The sequence below is a fragment of the Macaca fascicularis genome, chromosome 7, assembly GCF_037993035.2.
Source record: "Macaca fascicularis isolate 582-1 chromosome 7, T2T-MFA8v1.1".
NCBI classification, from domain to species: Eukaryota; Metazoa; Chordata; class Mammalia; order Primates; family Cercopithecidae; genus Macaca; species Macaca fascicularis.
The window spans coordinates 48,881,178-48,906,410 of record NC_088381.1 but is presented as its reverse complement, the minus strand read 5'-3'; the positions used below and the strand labels follow the sequence as shown (position 1 = coordinate 48,906,410).

Below are 25,233 nucleotides of genomic sequence, written 5' to 3'. Positions count from 1 at the left end.
TATTATTATTATTATCACATAGTTGCCTAGTCAAATCTAAATTTCCATCAGTTAATTTTTTTCTAGACTTCAGTTTTTATGTGTAAAAGGCAGGCGATGTGAGGGTAAATTTTTGTTTATAGCTTCTTTAATTCTGCAAAAGAAGAGTTGAGTAGTTGGGACACAGACCATATGACCTGTAAAATCTAAAATACTTAGTCTGGCCCTTTGTAGAGAATAAGTTTGTGGACCCCAGAAGTAGACCATGATTAAATCCCAGTGAATAATATTTGAAGTTAAATAACTTGTCCCAGGTCACACAGCTACTTCTGTTTTTTCAGAAATTTGTGGAGAGTCTTTTAATTTTATTAGGCTGTGATACCTACCATATTTACATAATACTTATCATTGGTGGCCTTTCCTTTTGTTTCCTTTCTGTTAGTAGATACCTCAATTCTGTCTGTAAGAGTTGTCCAAATTACTGTATATCAAATTACTTTGTATCAGAAGATTACTGTGTATCAGTGCTAGGTTTCTGTTTTTATAACTCCCCAGGGACTTTTGCTATAAAATCATTGCCACGTTGAACTGTTGTTAAACAGCTAACCTCGGCTATAGGTATGTATTTGTTTGTTCAATCAAAGTGTGGCTTTTTTAAATCTAAATTTCTTTCAGTTTTTAGGAGGTCATCCATGGAATATATTTTAAGTTAGATTCCTTGAGATGTGAATAAGAGTTATATGTTGACTCTATGGAACAAAGAGCAGGGGTATGCCTGGATATAATGGCTGTCGCAAGATGGTATTATTTTGTTGTAATTGTTTGATGTTCCATGGACCCTGACAATTGTGGTGGTAGTTGGTTGAAATAATGACCTCTTCTGATCCATTTTTATTACAGGAGCCAAGTGAATGATTTTTAAGTATTTGGGGCAAATGTTACACAAGTTGCTGATCTGAGTCTTAATGATATTTAGAGGTGAATGTATTAATGTAGTAATGGACGGTCACACTTGAAAGGTGATAAGTAATGGCTAAGTTTCAGCTGTGGGAACAAATTGTTAACATCTCCAGACTGTCCTAAATTATGTTCATATTATTAGAGGATGATTCAGTAAGAATTGATTACTAACCATGACTGGTCTTAAAGGGAAATATGTCTACTTATAGGGAGGTAAGAGAATAATAATGTCCATGATGGACACTTAAGTTGAGACCATGACTTGTGAACAATGCTATTTGTGACTAGTGCTGTAATAAACATATGAGTGAAGGTGTCTTTTCTTTTTTTTTTTTAATTTTAGATTCAGGGTGTATATGTGCGGGTTCCTTATAAGGGTATATTGTGTAGTGCTGGAGTTTGGGTTTCTATTGAACCCATCACCCGAATAATGAACATAATACCCAACAGGTAGTTTTTCAGCCTTTCCCTCCTCCCCTTCCCTTCCCGCACTCCTTGGAGTCCCCAGTGTTTCATCCTTATGTCCATCTATACTCACTGTTTAGCTGGCACTTAAAAGTCAGAATATTTGGTATTTCATTTTGTTTCTGCATTGATTCACTTAGGATAATGGCCTCCAGCTGCATTCATATTGCTGCAAAGGACATGATTTCATTATTTTTTATGGTAGTGTAATATTCTATGGTGTATATGTATCACATTTTCTTTACTCAATCTGCCATTGATGGGCACTTAGATTGATGATTGATTCCGTAATTTTGCTATTTTGAATAGTGCTGTGATAAACATAAGAGTGTAGGTATCTTTTGGCTGGGCGCTGTGGCTCACGCCTGTAATCCCATCACTTTGGGAGGCCGAGGTGGGTAGATCACGAGGTCAGGAGATGGAGACCATCTTGGCTAACATGGTGAAACCCCATCTCTACTAAAAATACAAAAAATTAGCCAGGTGTGGTGGCGGGCGTCTGTAGTCCCAGCTACCCAGGAGGCTGGAGCAGGAGAATGGCATGAACCTGGGAGATGGAGCTTGCAGTGAGCCGAGATTATACTACTGCACTCCAGCCTGGGCAACAGAGCGAGACTGTTTCAAAAGAAGAAAAAAAAAGTGTAGGTATTTTTTTCTCTTTTATGTATGTTATATATACTTTTTTTTTTTTTTTTTTTTTTTTTTGACATGGGGTTTCACTCTGTCACCCCAGGCTGGAGTGCAGTGGCATGATTTTGGCTCCCTGCAGCCTCTCTACCTCCTGAGCTCAAGTGATCCTCCCACCCCAGCCTCCCGAATAGCTGGGACTACAGGCATATACCACCACACCTGGCTAAGCAGGAATCTTTTTGATAGAAAACTTTAGTTTCCTTTGGGTAGATAGTAGTGGGATTGCTGGGTCAAATGGTAGTTTAATTTTTAGTTCTTCGGGAAATATCCATACTGTTTACCATAAGGGTTGAACTAACTGACATTTCTTTTTTATTTTTGTTTTTTTTTTGAAATGGAGTCTTGCTCTGTCGCCCAGGCTGGAGTGTAGTGGTGGGATCATGGCTCACTGCAGCCTCTGCCTCCTGGGCTTAAGCGATTTTCCTGCCTCAGCCTCCTCTGTAACCTGCCTCTGTAACCTGGGATTATAGCCATGTGCTACTATGCCTGGCTAATTTTTGTATTTTTAGTAGAGACGGGGTTTCACCATGTTGACCAAGCTGATCTTGAACTCCTGATCTCAAGTGATCCACCTACCTTGGCCTCCCAAAGTGCTGGGATTACAGGCTTGAGCCACTGCTTCTGGCCCTAATTTATATTTCTACCAAATGTGTAAGTGTTCCCTTTTTTCCGCATCCTTGCCAACATCTGTTATTTTTTGACTTTTTAATAATAGCCATTCTGACTGGTTTGAGATGGTATCTCTGTGGTTTTCATTTGCATTTCCCTGATGATTAGTGATGCTGAGCCTTTTTTTTCATGTTTGTTGGCTGCTTGTATGTCACTTTTTGAGAAGTACCTGTTCATGTCCTTTGCCCACCTTTTAATTAGATAGTTTTGTTTTTTCTTGTTGATTTAAGTTCCTTATAGATTCCAGATGTTAGTCTTCTGTCAGATGCATAGTTTGCATATATTTTCTACCATTTTGTAGGTTGTCTGTTTACTCTGTGGATATTTTTATTTTGCTATGTAGAAGTTCTTTAGTTTAAGCCCTGATTGTAAATTTTTGGTTTTATTGCAGCTGTTTTTGAAGTCTTAGTCATAAATTCTTTGCCTAGGCCAATGTTCAGATGAGTTTTTTTCTAGTTTCCTCCTAGGACTTCTATAGTTTGAGGTCTTACATTTAAGTGTTTAATCCATCTTGAGTTAATTTTTGTGTATGGTGAGAGGTAGGGGTCCAGTTTTATTTTTTGCATATGGCTAGCCAGTATTTCCAGCAGCACTTATTGAATAGGGTGTCATCTCTCCAGTGTTTATTATTGTCAACTTTATTGAAGATCAGTTGATTGTAGGTATGTGGCTTTGTTTCTGGGTTCTCTATTCTGTTCCGTTGATCACTGTGTCTTTTTTTCATTTTTGAGATGGAATCTTACTTTATCGCCCAGCTGGAGTACAGTGGCGCGGTTTTGGTTCACTGCAGCTTCCACCTCCCGGGTTCAAGCAATTCTCCTGCCTAAGTCTCAGTATTTTGTTGTGTCATTGAGTATATCTGTCTTGTCAACAAGGCCTCCAAAATGTGCGGATATTTGTAGAGCTTATAAGTGGACTAACCCATAGATTGAGGCCTGCCCCTCATTCTTTTTTTTTTTTTTTTTTAAGACAGAGTGTCAATCTGTTGCCCAGACCAGAGTACAATGGCACAGTCTCTGCTCATTGCAACCTCTGCCTTCTGGTTCAAGTGATTCTCCTGCCTCAGCCTCCTGAGTAGCTGGGACTACAGGCATGTGCCACCATGTCTGGCTAATTTTTTTTTTTTTTTTTGTAGTTTTAGTAGGGATGGGGTTTCACCATGTTGGCCAGGCTGGTCTCGAACTCCTGGCCTTAGGTGATCCACCTGCCTCAGCCTCCCAAAGTGCCGGGATTACAGGCATGAGCCACCTCTCCAGGTCTACCTCCATTCTTTTTATTTTGAGACGTAGTGTTGCTCTGTTGCCCAGGCTGGAGTGCAGTGGCGATATCTCGGCTCACTGTAACCTCCACCTCCTGGGTTCAAGCAGTTCTCCTGCCTCAGCCTCCTGAGTAGCTGGGACTACGGGCACATGCCGCCATGCCCAGCTAATTTTTTTTTTTTTTTTTTTGTATTTTTAGTAGAGACAGGGTTTCACCGTGTTGCCTAGGCTGGTCGCGAACTCCTGAGCTCAGGCATTCCACCTGCCTTGGCCTCCCAAAGTGCTGGGATTACAGGCGTGAGCCACCACACCTGGCCCCCTCGCCCTTCCTAGATTCTAATTGAAAGTCAAAAGAGGTACTCAACTGAAGGGTATTCTGAAAGAAAATGAAGGGATAAAAATTCATGAGTATGCAAATTAAAGAAGAAAAAAGAGTCACCGTTTAACTTTACTTTGCTCCCATATTTACTGTTGGGCTTAAGTAATATATGTTTCTACCTTCTATCACTATCTTTCTCTATTCTCCTGTCTGCTTCCATAACGTGATAAGTGGTTTACCACAAATTACTTAATTGCTGTGAATCTCTTTTATCTAGAGATCGTGTATTGATTCTGTTGATAGTAGGGATTGTGAAGTATAACCCTCTGTAATAGAGTTTCACATGTTTATTCAACAAACATTTTTTTGAATTTTTATTAATTTTTGAATGTTGTGTAGCAGATGGAAAGACAAAGAAATATTCTACCCTTAACAAGCCTATATACTAGTAGGGGAGACTATCAAATATATACTAAACAATTACATATACAATTGTAGAGTTCAGTGGCAAGGTTAACCTCAAGAGTCACTACTAAAAAGAAGCTTTCCAGGACCTCGTGCACCTTCTAGTTTCTTTTTATTATTTACCGGCCCCTGTGGTGGCGAAAGTCTAATGCTGATTAGGTTAGAAGTCTTGGTCTTTGCTACCTAAGAACTTGTGAGTTCATAAAGGAGATGTGATATGTACCTTATCAGCTATGAGGCAGTATAAGGCAGTTTGTGAAAGGCAAAGTGGCATAGTGGTTTAAAGCCCAGATTCTAGGGCTGGACTGCTGATGTCCACATCCTGGCTCTACCATGTACTGGCCCGCAACCTTAGACAAGTGGCAAAGTCTATGTACTTCAGTTTCTTGCTGTGTAAAACAAGACATAATAGTGTGCCTTTCCTTAGGGTTGTTATGAGGATGGAATGATTAAAACATATAGTAAATGCTCTGAGAGTGTTTGATGCAGTTATTATTCATTATCATTAATTATTGTCATGGCTCTTATTTGTGCTAAGAGTAGCATATTGGTAAAGAAATTGGGATATGGCTGGGTATGGTGGCTCACACCTGTAATCCCGGCACTTTGTGGGGCCAAGGTGGGAGGATCACTTGATCCCAGGGCTTCAAGACTAGTCTGGGCAACATAGGGAGACCCTGTCTCTGCAAAAAACAAAAAGTAATAAAAATTAAAAAATTAACCGGGCGTGGTGGCTCTCACTTGTAGTCCCAGCTACCTGGGGGGCTGAGGAGGGGGGATGGCTTGAGCCAGGAAGATCGAGGCTGCAGTGAGCCGTGGGCAACAGAATGAGACCCTGTCCCAAAAAGGAAAAAAAAAAAAGAGAAATTGGGATCTAGTTTGTAATCATCAACGTAGTAGTTGTAGTATCTTGGGAACATCACATCTGGGGCTTTAGTTTTTTAAATCTAGAAATGGGTATAGTATCACATATTTCTTGTTAAATGAAGTAATACATATTAAGCACACAGCACAGTGTCCAACTATATATTCTCAATAAAGAGGAGCTTTTTTTTAAAAAAAATAGTAAAATAAATATTACAGAATTTCAGAGAAATACTACTGAGGTGTAGGACATTCTTTATCTCATAGGAGTCACTAGATGCTTGCTTACTTAATATCTTTATGTAGAGAATGGAAGCCTAGTGAGAAAGCTGTTTCTTTTTTTCTATAAGGACTATCGAAGGGTGATTTGATAGTCCTATAGGCAAATATGTTAAACTAGTAAAAGGAAATTTCAGAATAAATGACTTAGAAAAGAAAATCATTTATAATTGTAGTTTTAATGTCTTTTCACTAAGAATTCTAAGGTTTTTAGTTATTCTGTTAAACTGTGCTTTGTGTTGTACTTATGAGTAAACTTGAGGGGGTTTCTACAGAGTAGAAAATTTGCAGAGTAAAACAATATGAAGGTTTTTTTTATAGCCTTAAGAGATTTTTAATAGAATGAGTAAACATTTGAAGCTTCTGGAATTGTATTATTTAAATGCATAAAAGCACAGAAGCTTTCTAAGTTCTTTATATTACACTGTTTTATCAAAAAAATAAAATCTCATTTTGCAAACAATAGAAATATGTCTTGTGGAGGGAGGGATTTTAAGTTATTTAAAGTTCATGTTTTGGTTATAGTCTAGTCTCCATGTGGCGTCCCAGTAGAAGGGCAAAAGGTTAGTTTATTTTGAAACTGTTAAAATAGTGTGTAATATTTTAAAAATAAATATTGGGGGCTGGGTGTGGTGGCTTACGCCTGTAATCGCAGAGCTTTGGGAGGCCAAGGCGGGCGGATCATGAGGTCAGGAATTTGAGACCAGCTTGGTCAACATGGTGAAACCCCGTTTCTACTAAAAATACAGAAAATTAGCCAGGTGTTGGCAGGCGCCTGTAATCCCAGCTGCTCGGGAGGCTGAGGCGGGAGAATCACTTGAACCCGGGAGGTGGAGGTTACAGTGAGCTGATACCGTGCCACTGCACTCCAGCCTGGGCAACAGAGTGAGACTCTGTCTCAAAAATAAAATAAAATAAAATTAATTAATATTGGGAATAATTTTTAAACCAGATGCTAATATTTGTACTTTTCCCAGGTATTTAGTGATTATGGTAAAATGTAATTTTGAGACAATCTTAATTTATATAGTATTAATATCAATATATTTAATAAGTATATTAAATTAAATATAATATAAATTTATTTAATGAATATAGTTAATAGATTATATCATAAGATTATATTACATAATTATATAACATATAATTATCAATATTACTAATAATTACCTATATATGATATATTAATGTATGATTATATACTGTAATATATAATGTATATAATAATACATTTATTGTATGGAATACCAGTTTAACTTCAAATAACCAATCTCTTTTATTTCTATTTTTGCCCTCAAATTCCTTTTTACCACAAATAACTAATTTCTTTTTCTTTTTTTTGAGACGGAGTTTCGCTGTTTGTTGCCCAGGCTGGAGAGCAACGGCGCAATCCCAGCTCACTGCAACCTCTGCCTCCCGGGTTCAAGCAATTCTCATGTAACATAAAGTAAAGTGCATAAATCTTCAGTATTTACAGTTAAAAATTTCTTACATATGTATATACCGGTTATCCACCATCTAGATTAAGATACAGAATGTTTATAAAACTTTGTAAGGCCTTCCTTTTGTGCCCTGCCTATATAACTTCCTCTCCTCTAAGGAAACCATGCTTCTGGTGTCTATATGCATAGATTTATGTTGTCTGTGGACTTCATATAAATGGGATAATTTAGTATGTACTTTTTTATCTGGCTTTTTTCTTTCTTCTTCTTTTTTTGAGACCAATTCTCACTCTGTTGCCAGGCTGGAGTGCAGTGGTGTGATCTCAGCTCACTGCAGCCTCCGCCTCGTGGGTTCAAGCGATTTTCCTGCCTCAGCCTCCTGAGTGACTGGGACTAGAGGCACGCAGCACCACGCCCAACTAATTTTTGTAATTTAAGTAGAGGCAGGGTTTCACCATGTTGGCCAGGATGATCTCGATCTCTTGACCTTGTGATCCCCCCGCTTCGGCTTCCCAAAGTGCTGGGATTACAGGTGTGAGCCACCACACTTGGCCTATATTAGTCGACTATTACTGCTTAACCTGAAAATCTCCAGTGGTACACAAGTATTTGTTTCTTGGTTATGGATTTGTGGGTCAGCTGGGACAGCTCTGCTTTGTGTATCTCATCTTCTTATGTGCACCAGTAGGCCAGATGGGGCATATTCTTTTCTTGGTGGTAACACAAGTGCAAGAAGGCATATTCGGTTGTTCAAGCATATTTCAAGACCAGTTTATGTCATGTCTGCTGACCTACTCCTTAAACTCAGTTGTGGTGTAGCCCAAATTCATGGTTGCAGAAGTATATGTCTTCAGTGCACATAAGGATAAGTAAGAAGTGAATATTTTTGAACAATGATCTACCACAGATGTTGAGTTTATTTTTCATATCCATTTTGGCCTTTTATATATCCTCATCATAATCTGTTGAAGTCTTTTGCTCATTAAAAAGATTGGGCAGTTGTTTTCTTATTTTTAGCTGTTTTTACAAAAATCTGGATATAAGTCTTTGGTTTGATATGTGTATTGCAGGTATCTTTTGTGCCTTTTTACTCTCAATGGTTTTTATTGAATAGAAGTTCTTAATTTTAATAAAGTCAAATTTATTTTATGGTTAGTACGTAGTGTGTGTGTGTGTGTGTGTGTGTGTGTGTGTGTGTGTGTTTCTGTTCAAGATCCCACTCTAGGTTCATGTAAATATTCTTTTTTTTCTTTTTTTTTGAGACGGAGTTTCACTCTTGTTGCCCAGGGTGGAGTGCAGTGGCATGATCTCAGCTCACTACAACCTCCGCCTCCCGGGTTCAAGCCATTCTCCTGCCTCAGCCTCCTGAGTAGCTGGGATTACAGGCATGCACCACCATGCCCGGCTTATTTTGTAGTTTTAGTAGAGGCAGGGTTTCTCCATGTTGCTCAGGCTGGTGAATGCCCGACCTCAGGTGTTCCACCTGCCTTGGCCTCCCAAAGTGCTGGGATTACAGGTGTGAGCCACCGTGCCTGGCTCATGTAAATCTTCTTATTGGGTCTATTCTGGAAATGTTAATTTTATTACCTTTCATGGTCTATGATCCATCATAAAGTAATTTTTGTCCATGAATTAATTTTTCTAGACAATCCAGTTGGTTCAGCACCATTGACATAGAAGGCTTTCCTTTCCCCATACTGAATTGCAGTGGCATCTTTGTTTTAAGTTAGAACATCATTGTATAGGAGCCCGTTTCTGGATTCTCTTATGTCTCTCCTTGTACCAAGTACTATACTTTTTGTGGCCTCGTACTAAGTCTTGCTATTTGGTAGTATAAGTCCTCCAACTTTGTTATTCTTTAAGATTGTCTTGGCTATTCTAGGTCCATTAGATTTCAAATACACATTGAGAATCAGCTTGTTAATTTGTTCAGAACCTACTAGAATTTTGTTTGGAGTTGTACTGAATTTGTTGGAATTGTATATCATTTTGAAGGAGAGTTGGCTTCTTAATGATACTGAAGTCAATTTATTGGATATAGTGTATTTTTCCATGTATTTAGGTCTTCTTGCGACCTTACGTATATTTTGCTTTCTTAGATGTGTGGCGGTATCTTTTTAAAATTCATTTTAACTGAGAAACAATTAACATACAATAAAGTACACAGATCATAAGTGCTCAGTATGAGTTTTGAAAATGGTATACACTGGTATAATCACCACCAAAAATAAGCATAATATTTCCATCAACTCCAGAGAGTTCCCTCTTGTTTCAGTCAGTCCCTTCTTCTCTGCCCCATCTATGCTTTTTAAAACTTTTTAGTTTTTATGGGTACGTAGTAGTTGTATATATTTATGGGGTACTTGAGATATTTTGATACAAGCATACAGTGTATAATAATCACATTAGGGCAAATGGGGTATCTACCCCAAGCATTTATCATTTCTTTGTTATAAGCATTTCAATTATACTTCTTTTAGTTATTTTTAAATGTAAAATAAATTATTGTTGACTGTAGTCACCTTGTTGTGCTGTCAAATACTACGTTTTATTCATTCTAACTATATTTTTGTACCCATTAACCATCCCCACTCTCCTCCGCCCCTTTAATATTCTTCCCAGCCTCTGATAACCATCACTCTACTCTTTATTTTCATGAGTTAAAATTATTTTAATTTTTAGCTCCCACAAATGAATGAGATAATACAAAGTTTGTCTTTTTGTGCCTGGCTTATTTTGCTTAACATAATATCCTGCAGTTCCATCCATGTTGTTGCAAATGATGGGATCTCATTCTTTTTTTATGGCTGAATACCAACTTCATTGTGTTATATGCATCACATTTGCTTTATCCATTTGTCTGTTGATGGACAGTTAGGTTGATTCCAAATCTTGGTGATTGTGAATAGTGCTGCAATAAACACGGGAGTGCAGATTCCGCTTTGATATACTGATTTCCGTTCTTTTGAGTATATACGTACCAGTTAATTTGCTTGATCATGTAGTAGTTCTGTTTTTAGTTTTTTGAGGAACCTTCAAACTGTTCTTTATAGTGGCTGTATTAATTTACATTCTCACCAACAGTATACAGGTGTTCTCTTTTCTCTACATCCTTGCCAGCATTTGTTGTCTGCCTTTTGGATAAAAGCTATTTTAACTGTGGTAAGATAATATCTCATTGTAGTTTTGATTTGCATTTCTCTAATGTACAGTGATGTTGAGTACCTTTTCATATACCTGCTTGCCATTTTGTACGTCTTTTGAGAAATGTCTATTCCAGTCTTTTGCCCATTTTAAAATCAGATTTTTAGATTTTTTTCCTGTTGAGTTGTTTGAACTCCTTATATATTCTTGTTATTAATCGCTTGTCAAATAGACAGTTTGCAAATATTTTCTCCCATTCTGTGGGTTGTTTGTTCACTTTACTGATTGTTGCCTTTGCTATGCGGAAGCTTTTTGACTTGATGTAGTCTTATTTGTCCATTTTTGCTTTGGTTTCCTGAGCTTTTGGGGTATTACTCAACAAATCTTTGCCCAGACAAATGTCCTAGAGAGATCTCCAATGTTTTCTTTTAGTGGTTTGATAGTTTCAGGTCCTAGATTTAGATCTTTAATCCATTTTAATTTTGATTTTTGTATATGGTGAGAGAGAGGGATCTAGTTTCTCCCTTCTGCGTATGGATATCCAGTTTTCCAAGCACTATTTATTGAAAAGACTGTCTTTTCCCCAGTGTGTGTTCTCAGCACCTTTGTCAAAAATGAATTCACTATAGATGTATGGATTCATTTCTGGGTTCTCCATTCTGTTTCATTCGTCTGTTTTTATGCTGTTTTGGTTACTATAGCTCTATAGATGGGATCTCGCTCTGTCATCCAGGCTGGGCTGGAGTGCAGTGACATGATCATGGCTCGTTGCAGCCTTGACCTCTTGGGTTCAAGTGATCCTCCCATCTCAGCCTCCTTTGCTGGGACCACAAGCTTGTGCAACCACATCCAGTTAATTAAAAAATATTTATCTTGTAGAGATGGAATCTCTCTATGTTGCCTGGCTGTCTTGAACTCCTGGGCCCAAGTGATCCTTCCACCTTGGCCTCCCAAAGTGCTGGGATTGCAGGTGTGATCGAGCACCCAGCCTCAATAACTCTTAGATTTGCCCTTTTGAGGCTATTTTCTAGATCTTGTAGGCATGCTTTATTCTTATGTTATTCTTTTTTCTTTTGTCTTTCTCTGTGTATTTTCAAGTAACCTATCTTCAAGCTCATTAATTGTTTCTCCTGCTTGACTAATTCAGCTGTTGAGAGACTCTGATGCGTTCTTCAGATTGTCAGTTGAATTTTTTAGCTCCCAAATTTCTGCTTGATTTCTAAAAATCATTTTAGTCTTTGTTAAGTTTATCTGATAGGATTCTGAATTTCTTCTGTGTTATCTTGAGTCATGATCTGGAATTCTCTAAAAGGTCACCTATCTCTGTCTAGGTTTGCTCACTGCTGCCTTATTTAGTATGTTTGGTGAGTTCATGTTTTCCTGGGTGGTGTTGATGCTTGTGGATGTTCGTTGGTGTCTGGGCATTGAAGAGTTAGGTATTTGTTGTAATCTTTGCAGTCTGGGCTTTTTTTGTACCTGTCCTTCTTTAGAAGGTTTTCCAAGTATTCAAAGTGAATTGAGTATTATGATCTGTCTTTGGTTATTGTAGCTGTCTCTTCGTTAGGATACACCCCAAGCCCCAGTAACGCTGTGGCTTTTACAGACTCATAGAGGTACCGCCTTTGTGGTCTGGGTTAGTTCTGGTAGAATTATCTGGATTACCAGGCAGAGTCTCTTGTTCTCTTCCCTTACTTTTCCTCAAACTGGTGGAGTCTGTATCTCCTTGCTGAGCTGCCTGGAATTGGGGGAGGGATGACCCAAGCACTGCCATGACCACTGCCTCTTGGACTGCGCTGGATCAGACCTGAAGTCTGCACAATATGGGGTCTTGCCCAAGGCCTGTGGTGACTATTGGCTGGCTACTGTTGATGTTTACTGAGTGCCCTAGGGTGCTTTAGTCAGTGGGTAGTGAATCCAGACAGGCTCCTGTGCTTCTCTTCAGGGAGGAAGGTTCCCTTCTGGCCCAGGGTGAGTCTGGAAATGCTGGCTGGGAGCTAGGGCCTGGAGTTGGGAACTTTAGGAATCTCCTTGGTGCTTTATTTTTCTGTGGCTGAGCTGGTGCCTAAGTTGTAGGACAGAGTCCTTTTTACTCTTTCCTCTTCTTTCCTTAGGCAGAAGGAGTCTCTTCCTGTGGCTACCACCTCTGCAGGCCCGTGGTGAATACTGCCTGGTTACCACTGACGTTTTTTCAAGGCCTGAAGGCTCTTTAGCCAGCTTGTGGTGAATCCTGCCAGACTTGGGTCTCTCTTCAGAGCAGTGGGTTCCCTTCTGGCCCAGGGTGGGTCTGGAAATGCTGTCCATGAGCTAAGGCCGGAAATCAGGGACTTTCGGAGTCTGCTTGGTGCTTTATTTTACTGTAGCTGAGTTGATACCCAAGTTGCAAGACAAAATCCTTTTTGCTCTTCTGTCTCCCTGTCTCAGGCATAAGGAGTCTCTCAAGGTGGCCACCACAGCTGGGAATGCACTGGGTTACATCTGAAGCTAGTATGGTACTAGGTCTCGCCCAAGGCCCGTGGCAAGTACTGCCTGGCCACTGCTGGCTACTGAAGTTTATTCAAGGTCCAAGGACCTTTTAGGCAGCAGTTGATAAATCCTGCCAGGACTGGATCTTTCCTTTCATGGCAGCTGGTTCCTTTCTGGTTCAGGGTGTGTCTAGGAATGGCATCTGGGATGTAGAGCCTGGAATGGGGGCATCGGGACTCTGCTTGGTGCTTTACTGTGTTGTGGCTGAGCTGATATCCAAGTTGTAAGACAATGTGACTTTCCTCTCCTTAAGCAGAAGGAGGTTCTCCTGGAGCTGCAAGCTGTGCTGCCTGGTGCTGGGAGAGGGGTAATGCAAGCACTGTTTGGGCCGCCCTACCTGGTGTCTCACTGGGTCATGTGCACCTCAAGTCCACTGATTCCAAGTGCATGCAACACCAAGACTTGCCCAGCAATTGAAGTGCTAGTGGCGTAGACTGCCTTCTAAGTTTATTTATGACTCCAGAGTACTTTAGCTTGCCATGGTAGGACTAGCCAGAACTCAGGTTCCAACCACTGGGATGGACAATTCCCCTCTGATTAGCGCTGGTCTAAATGCTCCCTGCATAGGTACTGACTGAATTCTGCCCTGTGTTGCTTTCCACTGTGATGGGACAGCACTGAGTTTCAGTGCAAAGTCCCACAATCGCTGTGCTATCTCTCCCACAAGTACACAGATTCTCTCTGGACAACATGGCTGCCGCCAGAGGATAGGACAGGGATGGTGTTGGCAGTTCAAGACTGTCTTTCCTACCCTCACCAGTGGCTTTTTCCTTGATAAGATGTTAAAACCAGATTCTGTGATCACTTACCTGATTTTTGGTTCTTATGAAGGTGCTTTCTTGTGTGAATAGTTGTGCAGTTTGGTGTTCTGTTGGGAGTCGGGGGTGATTGCTGGAGGGTTCTATTTGGCCATCTTGCCTCTTCCCTCTTCCCTCCACTTACACATTTTAATTTCTGTCATTGTGGGTTAGTTTTGTCTGTTCATGGGGTAATCATACCTACGTACTTTTTGTTTCTGGCTTCTTTCGTTTAACATAGTGTTTTAGCTGTTGTGATATCAGTAGTTTATTCTTTTTTGTGGTTGAGTAATATTTTATTATGCGGATATTAATATGTGAATATAACTGCATATCCATTCTTCATGGTTTAATTTTTTTTTCATTTTCTTTTTTTGTTTGTTTGAGAGAGTTTTCCCTCTGTCGCCTAGGCTAGAGTGCAATGGTGTGACCTCAGCTCACTGCAGCCTCTGCCTCCCAGGTTCAAGCGATTCTTCTGCCTCAGCCTCCAGAGTAGCTGGGGTTACAGGCGCCCGTCACTACACCCACAAATTTTTGTATTTTTAGTGGAGACAGAGTTTCGCCATATTTGGCCAGGCTGGTCTTGAACTCCTGAACTCAGTTGATCCACCTGCCTCGGCCTCCAAAAGTGCTGGGATTACAGACGTGAGCCACTGTACCCAGCCTTATTTTCTTATTTCTTGCTCCATTACTAGGGTTATGGAAACTATCATTTAGCAGTATTCTTGAGGTTAAAGATAGCTGCACGAAATGGCCACTCTTCTTCCATCCATATTGGTAGGCATGCTTATTGAATCAGCATCATTGATTGATTACTTCCTTAGGAAAGGACTTTGATTACTTGCTCATTTTTCAAAGTTAGCCATTGTCAAATTAATGTTAAAAAGAGCTCTTAAAGGAAGTCAAATAAAGCAGTGTATATATATTATGCATGAAAATAGATGAGAAAGGAAAAAGGGGAAAAAGCTATGTAGTGAATTTTAATAAAATGACTAAGCAAGAAAAATGATTGCTGAAATAGATTAATGTGTATGTGAATTTATTTCTTCAACAAATAAATTTTTGAGCTGTGGATACCCGTGATGGGAAGGACGAAGTCACTTACATTTTAATGGAGAAATAAGACAGTAAACAAACAAAAAATAAAATATAATTTTAGGTAATACATCAAATTCTTTCATAAAAATAAATCAGGATAAGGGAATAGAATGATGGAAGATGGGGGATAGAGGATTATTTTAGATAGTATCCTAAGGAAAACCGTTGCTGAGGATTCGAAGTTTGAACAGAGACCTCAGTGATATGAAAGAAGGTTCAAGTAGAGGGACCAGGAAGGAAGTGGAAAGATTCTGAATTAGGAATAAACTTAAAAACAGAAAGAAAAAGACCACTGAGGCTTCAGTGGAGTGAGAGAAAGATGAAATTTGAGGGGGTGAAATAATGTGGGCCCTTTTAGACTACAGTAAGAGCTTTCAGTTTTATTTGTGTTGAGAGCCGTTGAAGTAGAGTGGCATGGTTTGATTTTCCTTTAAAAAGGGTGACTCTGCCTGCTGTGTGGAAAAATAGACTATAGTAGAGCAATGATAGAAGGGAGGATACCATGCTTTTTCACTAATTCAGGTGAGAGAATGATAGGGCTTGAAGCAGATGATAGAGATGGGAATGATGAGAAAATAGGTTCAGGATGTATTTTAAAGGCAGACCTATAGTGCTTATTGATGGATTGAATATAAGAGGAATTTCCTGACAGGATTCCTTATAGGAGAGGGTTTGGAAAATTTTTATAATAGTGCATTAGTCAGGGTAGCCCAACTACTATACCTAAACACCCTCCAAATATCAGCAGCTCTATACAAGTAAAGTTTATTTCTCATTTACATCACAGTCCAATTTAGGTGGATGGAGGTGGGGTGATGGTAGACACTCTTCTGTGTGTGGTCCTTTGGGACCAAGACTCCTTCCCGCTAGTGGCTCTGTGTCCCTTAGGGCCTTTGAGCTTTTCCTCAGGTTGTCTCCATTCTTATAGCAGACTAGGAAAGGCAGATGCTTTTAGAGGTTTTTTTTGGCTCAGCCTGGAGAGAATGTACATAATCTCTGCCCCACATACCATTTACCTAGGACTTGATCATATGTCCACATGTAACCCCAGGGAAGATTGGGAAATAAAGTCTAGTTTTGTGCCTAGGAAGAGGAGGAAATGGGTTTGTAAAAAGAGTATTTGGGGGCTTTTAAAAAGCAAATTTACTTCTAAATACATAGTTTGCAAAGTTTACATATCTAAATGTTTATGTATCAAAATAAGTTACGTATATGTTTATATATGTGATTAAACATTTGTATGGTAGTGACTATATTTATTTGTGGAACACTCTAATTGTAAGCACTAAAGAATGAAGAAATATTAGGTCATGAACACAAGTTCCCCATAGTTATTTATCTAAAATTCAAAATGTTTAATAACTCTCCCCAGTGATATTTATAGCCATATGCAAATCAGTAATGTTTTCTCAAATAGATCTTGCCTTTGATATTATAGTGTTTTCTGTATGTACTATGAGACCTTTGGTTTGAGTTATTTTTTCAACATTAAAGTTCAATTTTTTTTCCTTTTTTACTTTTTAAATGCATAATACATTTGCTTGATTCAGTTCTACTTTTCTTTTTTTTTTTTTTTGAGATGGAGTCTCGCTCTGTCGCCCAGGCTGGAGTGCAGTGGCACGATCTCCACTCACTGCAAGCTCCGCTGCCTCCCGGGTTCATGCCATTCTCCTTCCTCAGCCTCCCGAGAAGCTGGGACTACAGGCGCCCGCCACCATGCCCGGCTAATTTTTTTTTTGTATTTTTAGTAGAGACGGCGTTTCACCGTGTTTGCCAGGATGGTCTTGATCTCCTGACTTTGTGATCTGCCCACCTCGGCCTCCCAAAGTGCTGGAATTACAGGCGTGAGCCACCGTGCCCAGCCCAGTTCTACTTTTCTTGCTACTGGATGACAATGTATGATCTTTTCTTTTTTTTGGGACAGAATCTCAGTCTGTCACCCAGGGGGGAGTGCAGTGGCTCAGGCTTGGCTCACTGCAACCTCTGATTTCCAGGTTCAAGCGATTCTCCTGCCTCGGCCTCCTGAGTAGCTGGGATTACAGGCGTGTGCCACCATGCCCGGCTAATTTTTTGTTTTGTATTTTTAGTAGAGACCGAGTTTCACCATGTTGTCCAGCCTGGTCTCAAACTCCTGACCTTGTGAGATGCCTGCCTTGGCCTCCCAAAGTGTTGAGATTGCAGGCATGAGCCACCACGCCTGGCCTGTATTTTTTTTTTTTTTTTTTTTTAGTAGAGATGGGGTTTCACCATGTTGGCCAGGCTGGTCTTAAACTCCTGACCTCAAGCGATCCATCTGCCTTGACTTACCAAAGTGCTGGGATTACTGGCATGAGCCATCACGCCTGGCCAACAATGTATGATCTTTCTTACTAACATTTATCAGTAGAGACCTGTGATAAAGCACGCATAAAGAGAAAGGACACTTTTTTTTTTTTTTTTTTTTTTGAGACGGAGTCTCGCTCTGTCGCCCAGGCTGGAGTGCACTGGCCGGATCTCAGCTCACTGCAAGCTCCACCTCCCGGGTTTACGCCATTCTCCTGCCTCAGCCTCCCGAGTAGCTGGGACTACAGGCGCCCGCCACCTCGCCCGGCTAAGTTTTTGTATTTTTTTTAGTAGAGACGGGGTTTCACCGTGTCAGCCAGGATGGTCTCGATCTCCTGACCTCGTGATCCGCCCGTCTCGGCCTCCCAAAGTGCTGGGATTACAGGCTTGAGCCATCGCGCCCGGCCTTTTTTTTTTTTTTTAAATAAAGAAAATAGTCTTGGGGATTTGATAAAAAAGCAAAAACAACATTATGTTTTTTGAAAAGTAATTTATTAACACTGCAGAATACTGTACAGAACACTGCATTAAAAATCTTTAGGGACTTTTTTATTTCTTTAACTGAACTTCTAGTTTAAAGGAAAGTCTTTATTCTTTGTTTTCTTTCTTCACCACAGTTTTCCTCTATAATTAGTCCCTTCTAACTCAGTCCAATGAATAACATCATAAGCTGGTCTATTCTGAACTACACCCTGCTGAACCACAGCAACTTTCTTACGACGTTAGTGTATACTGTTAGCATATACTTTTGAAGTGTCTTCATTGAGATAGAGAATAAAAAGAATATTAAATAATTTTCTATATAAAAGGTACAGCATTGTCTGATTGCTATATAAATGCCAATAATGTGCTTAGTTCTTTACGTGTATTGTTTTATTCTTACGGTCAGCTGTCATTTATATGTATAAATGTTATATGTATAAAAGTTGTCAGAGTACTTACTGGTCAGGCTAAGCTGATACACATATACTAGTGTGTCATACAATAATTCACGTTTTGTTTTATTTTTCATTTTCATAGGTTTTTGGGGAACAAGTGATGCTTGGTTGCATAAGTAAGTTTTTTTTTATTTTTAATTTTTATTTTTGAGATGGAATCTCACTCTGTCATCAAGGCTGGAGTTCAGTGGTGTGATCTCTGCTCACTGCAACCTCCACCTCCCGGGTTCAAGTGATTCTGCCTCAGCCTCCCAAATAGCTGAGATTACAGGCATGTGCCACCACACCCAGCTAATTTTTTTTTTTTTTTTTTGTCCTGAGACAGAGTCTCGCTCTTGTCGCCCAGGCTGGAGTACAGAGGTACAATCTTGGCTCACTGCAACCTCCGCCTCTCAGGTTCAAGCGATTCTCCTGCCTCAGCCTCCTGAGTAGCTGGGATTACAAGCACCCACCATGCCCGGCTAATTTTTTATACTTTTAGTAAAGACAGGGTTTCGCCATGTTGGCCAGGCTAGTCTTGAACTCCTGACCTCAGGTGATCTGTCCACCTCAGCCTCCCAAAGTGCTGGGATTACAGGTGTGAGCCACTGTGCCCGGCCATTTTTGTATTTTTAGTAGAGACGGGGTTTTGCCGTGTTGACCAGGCTGGTCTTGAACTCCTGACCTCAAGTGATTGGCTTGCCTCGGCCTCCCAAAGTACTGGGATTAACAGGCGTGAGCCACTGCGCCTGGCTGAGTAAGTTCTTTAGTGGTGATTTCTGAGATTTTGGTGCACCTATCGCCTGAGGAGTATACACTATACCCCATTTGTTATCCCTTACCCACCTCCCACCCTTTCCCCCAAGTCCCCAAAGTTCATCGTGTCATTCTTAGGTCTTTGAATCCTCATAGCTTAGCTCCTGCTTATGAGTGAGAACATACGATGTTTGGTTTTCTGTTCCTGAGTTACTTCACTTAGAATAATGGTCTCCAGTTCCATCCAGGTCACTGTGAATGCCATTATTTTGTTTCTTTTTATGGCTGAGTAGTATTCCATGGTGTATATTGACCACAATTTCTTTATCCACTCATTGATTGATGGGCAGTTGGGCTGGTTCTATATTTTTGCAGTTGTGAATTGTGCTGCCATAAACATGCCTGTGGGAGTATCTTTTTTTGTATAAATGACTTCTTTTTCTCCGGGTAGATACTCAGTAGTGGCAACTGGGTGATACTCCGTTGCCTAGGCTGGAGTGCAGTGGCATGATTTGGGCTCACTGTAAACTTTGCCTCCTGGGTTCCAGTGATTCTCGTGCCTCAGTCTCCTGAGTAATTGGGGCTACAGGCACGTGCCACCATGCGCAGCTAATTTTTCATACTTTTAGTAGGGATGGGGTTTCGCCATGTTGGTCAGGCTAGTCTCAAACTCCTGACCTCAAGTGATCCACCCGCCTTGGCTTCCCAAAGTGCTGGGATTATAGGCGTGAGCCACTGCACCTGGCCTACTTTTAATTCTTTAAGGAATCTCCATGCTGTTTTTTTTATAGTAGTTGTACTATTTTACATTCCCACCAGCAGTGTAAAAGTGTATTCTCTTTTCACCACATCGCTGCCAACATCTATTATTTTTTTGATTTTTTTTTTTTTTTTGGCCATTCTTGCAGGAGTAGGGTGGTATCACATTGTTATTTTGTTTTGCATTTCCCTCATCATTAATGATGTTGAGCATTTTTTCATGTTTATTGACCTTTTGTATATCTTCTTTTGAGAATTGTCTATTCATGTCCTTAGCCTACTTTTGGATGAGATTGTTTGTTTTTCTTGCTAATTTGTTTGAGTTCTTTGTAGTTTCTGGATATTAGTCCTTTATTGGATATATACATTGTGAAGATTTTCTTCTACTCTCTGGGTTGTCTCTTTGCTGATTGTTTCTTTTTCTGTGCAGAGGCTTTTAAATAGTTTAATTAAGTCCCATCTATTCATCTTTGTTTTTGTTGGATTTGCTTTTGGGTTCTTGATCATAAAGTCTTTGCCTAAGCCAAAGCCTGGAAAGGTTTTTCTGACATTATCTTGTAGAATTTCTATTCAGGTCTTAGATTTAAGTCCTTGATTCATTTTGAGTTGATTTTTGTGTAAGGTGAGAGGTTTTCATTCTACATGTGGCCTGCCAACTATTAACATTTTGTTTATTTAGAGATGGTGTCTTAAATATTGCCCAGGCTGGTCGTGAACTCCTGTGCTCAAGCAATCCTCCCACCTCAGCCTTTCAAATAGCTATGACTATAGGCATGCACTACTGTGCCCAGCTTGATAATTTATTTCTTCCATTACATTTTCTTCAACTGAAATAGTACAAAATGTGTTTTCTGTCAGCACCCACTTTTGTTTTTACTTGACATTGATCTGCTATAGGTAAAACTTGGGTTTCTATATTCTATGTAGTAATGATTAGCTGATATGCACTCTTGTCACATCTTATCTCAAATTCTGTTTCTCTGCAATTTTTTTTTAATTCTTTCAGTAAAATAGTGTCCTTTTTTTTTTTTTCCTTTCTGAGAGACATCTGTCCACCTTTGACCTTAATCTCATTTAGTCTTGCTTACCAAGGAACTTTGGCTCACCAGTTAGACCTTCTTTCTCTTTTTCTTCAGTTTTTAGTTTCGGCTTCCTTGCTTGATCCTATTTATAGTCATAGAGTTGTGTTCCCAAGCCCCCTAACTAATAAACATTTCACTCACAATACTCCTGCTTTCTTTTTTTTTTTTTTTTTTTTTTGAGACAGAGTCTTGCTCTGTCTCCAGGCTGGAGTGCAGTGGCATGATCTCCACTCACCGCCTCCCGTATTCAAGCGATTCTCCTGCCTCAGCCTCCTGAGCAGCTGGGGCTACAGTCACGTGCTACCACGCCCGGCTAATTTTTGCATTTTTAGTAGAGATGGGGTTTCACCGTCTTGGCCAGGCTGTTCTTGAACTCCTGACCTTGTATTCTCCCGCCTCAGCCCCCCAAAGTGCTGGGATTACAGGCGTGAGCCACTGCGCCCAGCCCTACTCCTGCTTTCTTTGTAGCAGATTTGATCAACATCTGCTAACTACTTACTTGCCACTCTGTGGCTTCCTCCTTAACTTCCAAAATCTTTTTCTGTTTTGTACTTCTTTTCAAGAACACCAGTGATATCCAGAGACCTTTGTCTCAGGCCTAAGCCTAAAATAATAGTATGGAAGGGCTAAAAAAATCCCTTAAGAGATATTTAATTCCATTTTCTTTTCCTGTTTTGCTTGATGTTATTTTGATGTATTATACCAGCTTTTTTTTTTTTTTTTTTTTTTAATTATACCAGCTTTCTTTTGGCTAGTGTTTGTATGGTATTTCTTCTCCTTTAAAAAAAAAAAAAACTTTCTGATTCTGCATCCTCATGAAAATAGCAGATAGTTGAATTTTAAAAATTTGATCTGACCATCTTTGTTTTTTAACTGGAGCATTTACATGTAATATAATATAATTACTGTTGTATTTAGCTTAAAACTTTACTATTTGTTTTCTATTTGATCCGCCTATTCTGACTTTTTTCCCCTTCTCCTTTCTTGCTTTCTTTTGAACTCATTATTCTGTTTTTTCACTCTACTAGTTGGAAAGTTACACTTATTTATTTATAACTTTTAGTTTCAAGAGTACATGTACAGGTTGGTTCTTTAGATAAATTGTGAGTTGCAGGGGTTTGGTGTACAGATGATTTTGTTTCCCAGATAATAAGCACAGTACCCGATAGGTAGTTTTTTGATCCTCGCCTTCCTCCCACCCTTCACCCTCAAGTAGGCTCTGGTGTCTATTGGTCCCTTCTTTGTGTTCATGTGTACTCAGTTTTTAGCTCCCATTTAGAAGTGCAGAGTTAGGTTTTCTGTTCTTGCATTAGTTTACTTAGGATAATGGCCTCCAGCTCCATCCATGTCGCTATAAAGGAACGTTATCTCATTCTTTTTTATGACTGCATAGTATTCCGTGGTGTATCTGTGCCACATGGAAAGTTATACTTAAAAAATCTTTTTTTTTTTTTTTTTGAGATGGAGTTGCGCTCAGTTGCCCAGGCTAGAATGCAGTGGTGTGATTTTGGCTTACTGCAACCTGTGCCTCCTGAGTTCAAGCAATTCTCCTGCCTCAGCCTCCCGAATAGTTGGGATTACAGACACGCACCACCCTGCCTGGCTAATTTTTTTTGTACTTTTTAGTAGGGACTGGGTTTCACCATGTTGACCAGGCTGGCCTCAAACTCCTGACCTTAAGTGATCCGCCTGCCTCAGCCTCCCAAAGTGCTGGGATTACAGGCGTGAGCCACCAGGCCCAGCCTAAAAAAAATATTTTTTAGTGGCTACCCTAGAACAACCGTCAGCAAAATTTTCCTGTAAAGGAGCATATAGTAAAAATTTTTACACAAAAATTTTTGGCTTTGTGGACCAGCCTGGGCAGCATTCCATCTTGCTATAGGGTGATACTTCTTGGGATGATACTTTTCTGGCTGGAAACGTCTGTGGCCAGTGGTGCCTTTGCCTGAGTTTTTCTTGGGTCTGCTGGGCTTGTTCTGCTCACTCTGAATGGCAGGCTGTCTTTGGCTTGCACTACCAGCCTGGATCCCACACCTACCAAAGGTGAGCCAGGCATGGAGTGGCGAGGGTTGTGTGAGTGAGCGAGGAGTTTGGCCACTGTACAGAACCGAGCATGCTGGCTGCAGTGGGGCAGGCAGCTCCGGGTGCAGGCACAGGTGCTGGCCTCCTTGCAAGGCTGTGGCTGGACTAGGCGTTCCATAAGCAGCTTCCATTGCTGGCACTGGGGAATGCAGCGGTGTTCGGAAGCTTGGAGATGCCAGGAACCGCAGAGCCTCAAGGAAGGTGTCACAGCCTTGGCTCAGGGAGCCCCCAGGTCTGGGCTCCATGAAGGTCCTCAGCTCTTTTCTCCTTCTCTCTTCTCTCCTGTTGCCTACAATGCGATGAGCAAGGGGCGTATTTCAGCCCTGTTTGTGTTATGGTTCTTTTAGCCCTGCCATTCGGCAGGTCCTGAGTTCTTGTTCTGCACCCAGGAAGAATGAGGTATGCGGAGAAGTGGAAGGTGAGCAAGGCGAAGAGGAGCTTTATTGAGTGCTAGAACAGCTCAGAGGAGACTTGCAGTGGGTAGCTCCTCTCTGCAACCAGGGTATCCTGATGAGTGTTCAGCTCTCAGCAGAGTGGAGACCATGGAGTGGGTAGCTCCTCTCAGCAGTTGGTTGTTACATAACTCTTCAGCTCTCAGCAGAGGAGACCCTGGGGTGGGTAGCTTCTCCCTGCAGCTAGTTGTCCCGTCATCTCAGCTCTCGGCAGAGAGGAGACCCTCGGGTGGGCACCTTTTCTCTGCAACTGGCAGGTGGTTGTCTCCTCAAGTCTGGCTGAGTTTGGGTTTTTATAGGTCTCAGCAGGGAGGAAGTATGTACTCATTAGTTCATGGACAACCATGGGTGGGCCTGGAGAAAGCACCACAAGTTCCCACTCTGGTCATCAGGTGCCAATGGAAAGCCTTGTCCCCAGGCTTCAGGCCTTCCCTGGCTTGAAGGTGGGGCTTCACCAGGGACCTGCCTCCTTTTGCCCAGGAGCCTGTCTACCTCCTGCTGCTGTTCATGGTGCCCAGGCTGTTTGTGACAGGGGGCGCTTACAGGCCAGCACTGAACTGCCCTCAGTACCCCCTTGGCCTCCCTCTAGCGTTTGTAGGCGCCCAAAGTTTAGAGGGGGCCGAGGTGATAGGGGACTGGTGTATCAGTGCTATCTGGAGCGTGTGCACACTTGACCACACTGTGACAGTGCCCAGGCTCGGACCCAACCTTGCTCTGAGATTGGAGTGGGTGCTGGGAGTGAGGAGAGGCCAGGCAGTGGGAGCAAACACTTCTGAACCTGCAGTGGCTGGGCGGGGGGCCTTCCCAGGCCTCTGAGAGTGCAGAGATGCCTGGGTCTGCAGCTGCGGGTTGGGTGGCTGCAGCTGTGCCTGGGAGGGTGGGGCTCCTGCCTACTCCCATCCCCCAAGAGCACAGTGATGCCCAGGTCTGCAGCGCACCTGGATGGGTGGCCACAGCTGCACCCAGGGAGCGCGAAACTCCTGCCCTGTCAACTCAGAAGGTGGCGGGGCTCCCACCTGTTCCTGGCTTCTGCTGCCTCCGTGGAGCATGCAGTTCTGGCTGCACCTCCCCCACTGCAGCTGGTGTCATGGCAGTGGCCGCTGTTGATGGGCCGCTGCTGCCTTTGGTGGCACGCACTTATAGTCACAACTACTCGGGAGACTGAAGCAGGAGGATCACTTGAGCCCAGAAGGTTGAGGCTGCAGTGAGCCATGATTGTGCCACTGTACTCGAACCTGCATGACAGAGACAGACCCTGGCTCTATAAAACAAAAACAAATACAAAAACAAAACAACAACAAAGTAAAATGAGTTAATGGAAAAGGAGCTGTAGGAGTAAGAAAAAGAGGAAGACTACAAGAAAAATAACTATGTGAGGACACTTTCAAGAACTAGAAATCGTCTGCTTTAGTCATGCCATAGTGTGGTGTGTTAAAATGAAGAATGAGGAAAGACCTTTGGATTACCAACTCTGGAATTTCACGACTTTTCCAGAGCATTGTCAGGTAGCTTGCTATGTGGGAAGAGTGGTAAGGGAGTAGAAAGTGAGTTCCCAAACACTTGGGAATACAGTGATTTTCAAATACTATTTTCTGGATCAGCAATAACAGAATTACCTACGTTTCCTCAACTCATAACTATTGTTGAGCCTGGTAATGTACATTTAAAAAAATATTTATTTATTTTATTTATTTAGAGATGGAGTGTCACTCTTGTTGCCCAGGCTGGAGCGCAGTGGTGTGATCTTGGCTCACTGCAAGCTCCGCCTCCTGGGTTCATGCCGTTCTCCTGCCTCAGCCTCCCGAGTAGCTGGGGCTACAGGTGCCCGCCACCACACCTGGCTAATTTTTGTATTGTCCGTAGAGATGGGGTTTCACCATGTTAACCAGGATGGTTCTGATCTCCTGACC

At 41.2% G+C, this 25,233-nt stretch overlaps 1 protein-coding gene across 30 annotated transcripts in view; it reads left to right on the top strand.

Annotated features, from left to right (window-relative positions):
- Positions 1 to 25,233, top strand: part of MYO9A (myosin IXA) — a 306,446-nt gene that overhangs the window by 43,329 nt on the left and 237,884 nt on the right. For 7 of the 30 annotated variants that reach the window (XM_073996175.1, XM_073996162.1, XM_073996167.1 and 4 more), the window contains exon 2: positions 7,294 to 7,396. The exons of the other annotated variants lie outside the window; for them this stretch is intronic. The gene's annotated coding sequence lies outside the window, so the exon portion shown is untranslated. The remainder of the gene's footprint in view (positions 1 to 7,293; positions 7,397 to 25,233) is intronic. 30 annotated transcript variants of the gene reach the window in all.